This window comes from Harpia harpyja (assembly GCF_026419915.1).
Source record: "Harpia harpyja isolate bHarHar1 chromosome W unlocalized genomic scaffold, bHarHar1 primary haplotype SUPER_W_unloc_1, whole genome shotgun sequence".
In the NCBI taxonomy this organism is placed as follows: Eukaryota; Metazoa; Chordata; class Aves; order Accipitriformes; family Accipitridae; genus Harpia; species Harpia harpyja.
The window spans coordinates 55,047-64,266 of NW_026293183.1; the positions used below are offsets into that span (position 1 = coordinate 55,047).

A 9,220-nucleotide genomic window follows, 5' to 3' on the forward strand; every position below is an offset into this window, starting at 1 on the left:
GGGGGGGATCCCGGGATCTCGGTTGGTTTGGGAGCATTGCTGGGGGGGGTCCTACGGGGCCGGGGGGGTCCTACGGGGCCGAGCGCCCCCCGCACTCGTCGCACCCGCCGCCCGCCCCTTCCCGCGGGAACCGCTCCCGTCCGCGCCCTGTATGCAAATGACCCTCCCTCGCCGCGGCCAATCAGACGCGAGGTGTGGGCGGGGCCTCCCCCGCCGCGGGAGGAGCCTTACCCCTCCCTTCCCGTATGTAAAATAAAGTTTCCCAGCCGCCCCTCCGATTGGCCGCGCCACCGCCGGCCCCGCCCCGAAGAACCTCCTGGGCGTGGCTTAGACCGGGCGAGCGATGCGGGACGGGGGGGCGGAACGCCGGCTCCTGATTGGCTGCGCGCCGCATTCCAGACCTCTCTGATTGGTCCCTGAAGGAGCTGGATGTAAATAAGAGGTCCCGGCGGGGGGTTGGGGGGGCTATGCGGGGCGTATCCCTAGTTTGGGGGTCCCACCCCCCCCCCAACTACAGACGAGGCTCCTGCCCCTTTAAGAACCCCTCCCGCCTCACCCGACCCGCAGCGCCCTCTGGCGGCGCGGAGGACGGCCACCCCCCTTCTCCCGAAGCCCCGCCCCTCCCTCAAGACTCCGCCCCCCTCCCTCCTTCCCTCCCTCTCCGGCGGCGTGCGCTTCCCCTCCCCTCCCTCAGTCGCCGCGCGCGCGCGCCGGCCGCAGGCTGCACTCGCGCCGCTCGCCCGCCCCCCGATTGGCCCGTGCCCTCGCGCCGCCGGGTGAGAGACCCCCCCGCTTCCTCCACGCGCCGCCTCAGTCTCCCCCGGAGGCTCGGGGGAGACTGACGGGGAACGGGGGAGCTGCCGCTACCGCGTTCCTGTCAGGGAGGGCCCGGGCCTTTTGGGCCTGGCTTTTGGGCCTGGCGGGCGAGCGGGGAGGGGTCCCCGACAGCCTCCGGTTCCCCGCTTCCTTCTCCACGCTGGGTGGTGGCCGGCGTTGCTGGGAGTTGTAGTCCTCGGGTACCGCCTGGGGCCTGGAGGGAGCGGGGAGGTGGGGGTGTGGGTGTGGGGGGGGAACTACAACTCCCAGCGGCCCCCGTGAGGGAGGAGGTTGGGGGGGGAGGCCCCGAGGGGTGCGTCTGGGGGGCTGGGAGAGGCCTGGGGCTTCCTGGAGGGCGGGGGGGCGCGGCTTCGGGCTTCGGGAGGGGTGGTGGGAGAGGCCTGGGGTTTCGTGGAGGGGCTTGGGGGGAACGTGCTTGGGGGGGCGGGGGGGGGCTGGTGCACTTGGTGTCCCTGTCGAGGCCTGTCGCTCCTTGCAGGGGGGGCAAAGACGTGGCTTTGCTGGTTGGGGGGGGGGAGGGGCGCTGAGGGAAGAGCTGGGGAAGGGGCTGCTTCCCCCACCCCCCCCCCCCGCCACCAGCCCCTTTGGGGGGTGGGGGGCAGCTTCTGTGGCCTGTAGTGGGGCTCCCCCTACAATGGGCAAAGGGCTGTGAAGGGGGTCACCCCCCCACCCCCAGCAGTGAAATCCGTGACTCTTTTGGGGAGCAGATAATGGGGCGGACAGGGCACCCTGTTATGGGTGGGCACCCACAGCCTGACCTCATTGAGGCTGGAGGGGGGGGGATCAATCAGCCGTTCATCCCCCGGGGGTTTGTGTTGAGTTTTTCCTTTTTTATTTAACTAATTTTAAATAAAAACCAAAACCCACCCAGCAGCTGATGTCAGCGGGGAAGGGGACACACACCCACACACACACACCCCCATGGTGCAAAGGCTTTAACAACCCCCCCCGCCTTTGTTAGGCTGTTCCCTGACTTCCTTCTTGTTTATTGATATTATTCTTTTTCTCCCTCAGCGCTCGACAGGGAGCTCATAATAAAAGGGGCTGCATCATCCTCACACTTGGCAGGTAGCTCCTTTAACCCCCCTGCCCCTGCAAACTGGGAGGGGGGGGGTCAAACAAAGTTTTTGGGGTGCAACAGGGCTCTGAGAGCTAGGAGAGAAGCTGGAGAGGGGGCCTTAAAGACAGCCCCCCAGCCCACCCCTGTGTTTTCCAGAGCTGCCTCCTCAGGGAGCAAATCAGCATGGGGAACTTGGAGAGCACTGAGCGAAGGCAGCACGCCTCTTTTTGAGGTTAAACCGTGGGGTTTTGGGTATACCACAGGTCTGGTTTGGCTGCGAAATGCTGCCAGCAGCGAGGGGGGGGGACCCGGCAGTTGTATTTTTTTTAGAGGGGGGGGCCCACAGTGTTTTCTGCTGGGACTCTGTGGGTGTTAACAGATAATTATAAATTCAAGCCTTTATTTTTATTAAGTTTAAACTTAGTTCTGGCTTCCAAATTCCCCTCGGAAAAGATATTCTCCTGGAATTATTTTCTTTAAAGGGGGGCAGGGAATAACCAGAAACCCCCTCAAAAAACCCAGAGCTCCCCCAAAAACCAGCCAGGGTTTCTCTGAACTCACACCACACCCCCCCCCCAACCCAAGCATGCCGAAGCGAAACTGCCACAGGATTATTCCCTTTGTCCCCGGTATAAATAGGATTTGTTTGAGCTGGGGGGGGGCGGGAACCGTACAGATCCCGAAAGGTGGGATTTCTTTTTCCTCATTTAGTGAAAAAATGGGTTAATTTGGCAAGATTTTGGCATGGGAAGGGGGGGCAAACCTGCGCAGGTGCCACGTTGGCAGGAGCTTCAGCTTTGCCTAGCTCCATTGGGGAAATAATAATAATAAAAAATAAAACCCCTCCCCGAGCATTGCGAAGCCTCCTCCTGCCAAGGTCGGGGCAGCAATTAAATGCAGGGAAACGATCGGGATATTATGCAAATGAGCTTGGGGCAGCATTCAGGGGGGTGGGGGTCGGGGCACCCCAAATTTCCAGGCCGTGCTTTCAGTGCTGCAGTCCCAGTACCTGTTCCTAATTTTCACAACCCCCCGCCCCCCCCACCTCACCAAAAAGCTGCTGCGAAACCTTCCCGCAGGTTATCAAAGGCGTATTTTTATTTTCTTTTTAATTAAATCCCCGTCGTCAAACTTGCCTCGTCCTGACCTATTTGCGAGGCCGAGTCGGGGCTGTTTGCTAACGAGGCACTGCTAATGAGGATACGCTGACAGGCTTCGCTTGAGACCTGCATCCTTGCTGCCGCGCGTGAGGGGCCTTTTCAGTTTATTTAGGAGTCGGGGGGGGGGGGGGTCCTGGGGTGATGGCCCGCCTTCACCTGCCCCCCCCCTCATTAATTTCATCACTGAAAAGCCCAATTTGCCTTAATTTTTGGCCAGTAACGAGGCTGCCGTTACTTCCCACTCGCAGGCTCCAATGCTGCTTGGCTTTTTTGGGGGGAAGGATGGGCTTTTAGTTGTTTTTTGGAGGGGGGGGGGGGCCACAAGCTCGGCATGGATTTGGCTGTGCTTCCCCGCCTGGCTTCTGCAGGTTGGTGCTTGCTGCTTGGGCTAGCAGCTCCGCTCAGCTCGCTTTGCCTGCTGCTTTTATCTGTTCGCGTTTGCTTTTGAGGGTTGGTTTTGGGGTTTATTTATCAGGTTTGGGCTTTTTTAGCAGTTTATATTCTCATTTAAAACCTCTCACAGCAACGCGATCGCCGTTCTTGTCTCCCTACCCCTTCCCCAGCTTCCACATTGCCCCTTCATTCCTCTTCCTTCTGGTTTTTGAGCTCCCCGGAGCTTTTTTGAGGAGCAGAAATCCCAAATCCCTTGGAAATCCCACGAACGGGGTGGCAGTTGAGGCCCTTGAGGTGTGACCCCCATTTTTTAACAGCATTCCGTGCTTCGGGAAGTTGCGCGGGTCGATCGCACCGGCGTGAGTCCACCCCTTCCCTAGGTGAAACTTTAAACCATTTCTTTATTTTTCCTTTTAATCCAGAGTTCCTTGTCAAATTTGGGCCCAAGGGATGCCAGGAGCGCCATAGGAGACCCCTTTTCCCACCCTCCACCCCGGTAAGGAGCTTCACGCCCTTCCTCTTCATCACGGCTGTTCCAACAGTCGGACGCTGAGCCGGCCAGAAACCATCGTCCCCTCCGGGCGAGGATTACAGCTCGTCCGACGTGTTTTTACAGTGAGACGTAGCATAAAAAAATAGATTTAACCCAGCGAAGGGGCCAAATCTGGGGGGATTTCACGGGGCGGGGCTGCGTCTTAACGAGCTCTTTCACTCTGGACAATAATTTATTGAAATATCCTGGTGTTTTCGCCAACCCCGTCCTCGGGCACTGCCATCCCAAAGTGAGATAGCCGAGATCTCCACGTTGGCACGTCCCCCAGAGCCCAGGCAAGTAGGAATTTGTCCGTATTTATGGCTGTGCTGAAAAAGCCTTTCGTTTGATTAGCGTTAATTAAGCCGTCTCCATCAGATAAAGCATAGGGAGATGGATCGGCTTGCCGACGAGGTCCCAGCTCGTGTTTTATCCCCTTTTTCCCCCCTTTTTGCGCTGAGAAAATTAATGGCGTTCTCATTGCCTGGTAATGGGGATGATTTGGCTTTAACCACCCCCTAATTAAGCACAAAGTTGCCAACCTCTTCACTTAATTGCTTTACTAATTTATTCTCTGTCTTGGCCATCGGTTGGTTTTAGTCTTGGCTCGTACCTGGAGCCAGGTTTGGCGCGGGCCAAGTGTTGGGAAAGCCAGGGTGACCCCAACCCCTCCCCAGCTAAACCCCCCTGCTCCCAAAGCATCTTTTTGGGGCTGTTTCATCCCAAAAGAGTCCCGGGATGATTTTTTTTTTTTTTTTTTCCTGGGAAGCGATGCAGGATGTACGCCTCGGCATCCCCCATCGGTAGCAAACCTGTGCCAAGGAGGGGAGAAGGAGCCAGCAGTGAATTTTGGGGTGATTTTGATCTCATTTGGGGCCAACCAGGAGGCAGAAAGGACCACACAGGTCATTAAATCTTTATTTTTAATTGGAAATAGGCAGGGTCGGACTTTCTCCTCTGGCTCACGAAGGCATCTTGGATACAAAAGAGTTAAAAACTGTCGCTTAATTTATCAAAAGCCTGTGGTTAATAATTAAAACCTCTTTCCCTCCCCCCTCGTTAGCTGGGAAGGGCTGGGTCTTGCTTGTGCAAATTACAGCTTTGGCTCTGGAGCAGCAGGATTGGGCTCAAAAATCCCAATTTTGGGTTCCACTGAGAGAGTGGGATTGAGCCAGGGGGTGTGTTTAAGCCTTTTCCTCAATTTATTACCCTAAATTAGGTCTGTTGGGCACGATGCAGCTCCTGAACCGTCGCTTATCCCCGCGCTGGGACCCCTTAGAAGGATTCAGGGACCCGGCTCTGCCCGGTGCTGGCAAACCCGGCACGGTGCCACCGGTGTCGGTGCCATCAGGTTTCCCCAGCATGGCTAAAATAAAAAATTAACGCCCTGCAATTAATCTTTCAGGCTTGTTCCGCTTTCCCTCAGCCTGTAGAGGCTTGGAGGAGGAAGAAGGATGTTGAGGGGGGGGCTCTTCCCATATTTTATGCTAAGAAATAGGACGAGATTCCCTCGTGGATTGATTCCTGCCGGAGCAGGAGCCCAGCTCAGCAGATAACAACATTGTTAATTCGAGTTGCGGTGCTCTGGTGACGTAGAAATTGGATAATCGGATGCTGGAAATGTCGATCTGGGGGAGATCCTGGAGAGATTGGGGGTCTCCCCAAAACACAGGGCTGCCACAGGAGTAAACAGGGAATAGACACCGCAAAAAACCTTGTGAGATACTAAACCGCTCTTTTTTTTTCCTCTAAAAGTAGCTCTGAAGCCCTAAAGGGCCGTAAGGAACGGAGGCGATGTATTTTTTCATAGCTGGTTCAGAGGGCTCATGCAGCATCCGAGGAAGGAAAAAAATCCCCCTAAATCTTCCCGGTTGGGGTCATACAACCGCAGCAAGAGGGGACCCATCGTCCCTGGCTGCAGGTTTATTCTCCTGCATCCCTTTTTTGGGAAGAGCATCCCGGGAATCCTGTATCCTCATGGGTACAAACCTCCTCCCAGGAGTTCCCCGGCACTTCATCTTCATCTTCCCTCTTCATCTCGGCGGCTGTTGGCAAGAGATTAAATGAGATTATTTCAAGAGGGGGATTAAAATGGGGAGGTGGGTGGGGTTTTTTTTCTAGGAATAAAAGCTGCCATGGAGCAGCCACCTGATTTGGGGTGTCGGGGCATGAGAATTGGCACAGAGTGGTCTTGGAACGCTCCTGGGTTAGGCTCTGCTTTGGTTTAAATCCCTAAATCTGGTTATTCCGCACCTCTCCGCTGTATTTTAATCCAAATTTGGGTAATTTGGAGGCTTGCAGAAGGAAGGAGAGGGTCTCTCTCCTACCAGGCGCGATGCTCCATAGTGGGATACAGATGGATTTAATTAATCACCCGCCGATTCGCAGCCTGGGTGAGGGGCTTGTCGCTGGAGGAATGTCAGACGCCGTTTTTGGGGTGGAAAGACGGGATTTATTAATTGCCAATGTCTATTTTCAGCCTGAAGGGGTGACGACAGTGGGTGATGCTGCTGTTTGGGGGGAAACGCTGATGGTTTGTCAGATTAATCCAAAACCCTCGAGTTTTCCAGATAATGCAGGGATTTAGAAATCTGTTCCAAAGATGGGGTTGTTGGTTATTTTTGCCCAGCGGCTCCGGATCTGGGATGGGACAGTGGGATTTCGTCGCCGGCTCCTTTCCCAAATCGGGATGGGCTGAGGAGGAACTGGAAAAGCATCATCATCACCCTCTTCCTCCTCCTCCCACCCAGCTCCTGCTTGGCAAAGGGTAGAGTCTTTAGTTGATTTTTTTTTTTTTTGGAGTATTTTTAGCTTATTTTGGGTCATTCCTCCCCAGATTCAGTGAATAAAAGGGGGTTTTTGGGACACTGTGTCCCCACAGTAACCAGCACCACTGTGGGAAGAGGAGTTTTCTTTGGAAAAAAGAGTTTTCTTTGGATTTTGGGGGGAAATAGAGGGAAGCGTGTGTATTCTGCAAATATATCTTTGCCCTTGGAGGAGCCAGTGAAGGGGAAGTTGACGCCGGGGCCCCAAAACTGGGCATTATACCCCAAAAAGCCTCAACCAGGAGCCCCGATCTCACTGCCCAGCTTTGCCCAAGCTCCTTCCCACAGGATGTAGGGGAATTATTGCCAGTGAGACCTGGCATTGCCAGCTGGGGATGCTCCTCTGAGAAGATCTGCCTTTGTACCTGCTGCCCGCTCATTAGGCTGCATTTAATTAAGGCTTTCAGGTATTGATTTAACATCCCCTCCCAACAGATGTGATCTTAGCAGGCTTGCAGCGTAATTAGCGGGGATTAGGTGAGCACTGGACAGGAGAGGAGGCTTGGCCGCCATGCCGGTGTAGGTTAATGCCCAATGCAGACGGATTAAGACTTGTCCGTCCGTCTGTCCATCCCAAACCCGCCAGCAGTGAGCTGCCTCAGGGCTCTGGCTTCGCAAGATCCCAGTGGAGAAATCAAAACAGGGTTGGCAAACTGGAGACAACTGAGGAGAAGGCTGAGGGACTCGGGAACTCTTTCGGCAATCTCTTCCCGTACCTCTCAAGTGGATGGAGCTCAAGGAGCAAAATCCTTCCCCGTGCAGGAGAAGATGGGATTCAAGACCACCTGAGGAACCTCAACGGATACAAGTTATTGATCAACCATTTGGAGGCAGGAGTTGAAGGCAAGTTTGCTGGTAATACCCAACTGGGAGATGCTGTTGACTCTCTTAAGGGACAAGAAGCCCTTGTAGAGGGATCTGGATAAATCTGAGCATCAGGCAATGCCCTTAACAACATGCTCCAACTCTTGGGCAGTCCCAAATCGGTCAGGCGGTTGGACCAGATGATCGCATAGGTCCCAACTAAGTCTATGAGACCCGCTGAGGTCCATCCCTGAGTCCTGAGGGACTTGCCAAGCTGCTCTTCCAGGAAAGTCATGGCAGTCAAGTGAAGTCCCCAGAAGACCGGCGAAAGGGGACTTTCCACTGGTTTTAAGAAGGGTGGAACTACTTCTGCCTTCCCTCTGTGCCTGGGAAGATCATGAGAAGATCCTTCTAGAAGCTCTGCAAAGACATGTGGAGGAAAGGGAGGTGATTTGAAACAGCCAGCGTGGCTTCACCAAGGCCAAGTCTCATCTGACCGACCTTCTACAAGAGGGTGACTGGATCAGCAGACAAGGGAATGTGAACAGAGAACAGAGAATGACTTGGGATTACTGGTAGATGAAAAGCCCAAAAAGCCAACCGGATCCTAGGCTGCAGCAGCAGAAGTGTGGCCAACAAGTTGAGGGAGGTGATGCTCCCACTCTTTTCCGATGAGATCCCACCTGCAGCGCTACGTCCAGGGGTCTTCAGGATGAGAAGGATGTGGATTTGTTGGAGCAGGAGGCCACGGAGATGGTCGGCGGGCTGGGACACCTCTGCTATGAGGAAAGGCTGAGAGCTGGGCTTGGTCAGCCTGGAGAAGGTGCCCGGTGGCTCTTCAATACTCATGGGGACAGACTTTCTAGTAAGGCCTGTCGCAATAGGGCAAGGGGGAATGGTTTTAACCTAAAAGAGAGGAGATTTGGACTAGACGGAAGGAAGAAATTTGTTACGATAAGAGTGGTGAGGTTGCCCAGAGAGGTGGGGGATGCTCCGTCCCTGGAAGGGTTCCCCGCCAAAATAATCCCATGGTGTTCACGCTTGCTATACTAACCCTCTGCTCTTCCCCCCTCTCTGCTATAGGATGGCCTGGGAGATGTGACAGCCCCCGGTGTGAGCACTGATGCCAAGGAGAACCATGCGGCAGCAGCGCAGTGAAGCCGGGCATCACAGGGTTTTGCTCGCTGGAATCCAGACGGCAGCGATGGAGGCCGTTCCAGCACGGCAGCGGCAATGAAGGGCCCTGTCCCCCTGACTCAGCTCGGCTCCGGCACCGGACCATGAGCTCCCACCGCCCCCCGCGGCACGACGGCTCTGATGCCGAGGGTTGCCCAGCGGCATTTTGGGCGCAAAATGGCAGTGTGCCGACGGTGGGGGGTGAACCCCCTCGCCTGGCCACCACCACGCCGGCCGTGCCCAAAATGGGGGTGCGTGCCCGCATCGCTGACTGGCCCCCCAAGAGAGACGCTGTCAAGGACCCCCCTGCTGGCACCAGCCCGTGCCGGGAGGCAGCAGGCAGCCGGGATGCCGCTTGCTGCCGGGGTTTTGCCAGCGGGCAGCAGCCCCTCACCAGCGTTTCGGGCTTTAAGGCCCTTCACCGCCTGGCACG

General features: G+C 55.7%; 1 long non-coding RNA gene across 1 annotated transcript; it reads left to right on the top strand.

Moving 5' to 3' along the window:
• The first annotated feature begins 676 nt into the window (after positions 1-676).
• Positions 677-9,214, top strand: LOC128138134 (uncharacterized). The gene is made up of 4 exons (XR_008233958.1): positions 677-776; positions 1,852-1,905; positions 3,873-3,946; positions 8,695-9,214. It is a non-coding gene; the product is annotated as an uncharacterized LOC128138134 (long non-coding RNA).
• Positions 9,215-9,220: the final 6 nt, after the last annotated feature.